Genomic DNA, 1,277 nt, shown 5'->3' on the forward strand with positions numbered 1-1,277 from the left:
CAGGGTCTTTATCGACCACTACCGCTGCAGCCTGTGCGAGGATGTCCGTCGGGAGTTGGCCTGCAGGGATACCACCCTCACCTTCGACCAGCTGGTGGACCTGTCCATTCGGTTGGATAACCTGCTGGTCACTCGCGGACGTCCAGAGAGGGCTCTGTCGGTTCCCTCTCCCAGCACCACCGCGCCGGTGCCTATGGAGCTGGGAGGTACTGCGCTCAGGGAGGCCGGAGGAGGGGCTTTCACGTGCACCATCTGTGGCCGCAGAGGTCACACTGCCGGTCGGTGCCGGGTTGGTTCCTCTGGGGGTCGAGGCAGCAGGTAGGGCACTCTGGCGTCACCCCAGGTAAGCCTGCACCACTCTCATYCAAAGCCCTCTGTTGTACACCTGTTTGTGCATGTTTACTTTCCTGAGTTTTCTCCGCATTCCCAGCATAAGGCGCTCGACGATTCAGGTGCGGCTGGGAATTTTATCGACAGAGCATTCGCCCATAGGCTAGGGATCCCTATTGTTCCAGTGGTTAGGCCTTTCCCAGTTCACGCTCTGGACAGTCAACCATTAGGKTCCGGGTTRATTAGGGAGGCCATCACTCCCCTGGGCATGGTGACGCAGGGGGTCACGAGGAGAGAATCAGTCTCTTCCTCATTGACTCTCCTGCGTTTCCCGTGGTACTAGGCCTTCCCTGGTTAGCTCGTCATGACCCCACCATTTCATGGCAACAGAGGGCTCTCACGGGGTGGTCACGAGAGTGCTCGGGGAGGTGTTTAGGGGTTTCCGCTGATGCTACTACGGTGGAAAGTCCAGACCAGGTCTCCACCAAGTGCATTGCCCCTGGATATTCCGATTTGGCTCTTGCCTTCTCTAAAAAGAGAGCGAMTCAATTACTACCCCATCRTCGGGGGGATTGTGTGATTAACCTCCAGGTAGACACCGCACTTCCCAGGAGTCACGTGTATCCCCTGTCACAGGCGGAGACGGCGGCTATGGAAACTTATGTCTCCGAATCCCTGCGTCAGGGGTACATTCGGTCCTCCACTTCACCCGCCTCCTCGAGTTTATTTTTTGTGAAGAAGGAGGGAGGTCTGAGCCCGTGTATTGACTATCGCGCCCTAAACTGGATCACTGTGAGGTACAGTTACCCGCTGCCTCTCATAGCCACAGTGATTGAGTCAATGCACGGGGCGCGCTTCTTCACCGAACTAGATCTCAGGAGCGCGTACAACCTGGTGCGTATCCGGGAGGGAGACGAGTGGAAGACGGCACACAGTACTATCTCAGG

This window comes from Salvelinus sp. IW2-2015, linkage group LG4q.2 (genome assembly GCF_002910315.2).
Source record: "Salvelinus sp. IW2-2015 linkage group LG4q.2, ASM291031v2, whole genome shotgun sequence".
Lineage (NCBI taxonomy): Eukaryota > Metazoa > Chordata > Actinopteri > Salmoniformes > Salmonidae > Salvelinus > Salvelinus sp. IW2-2015.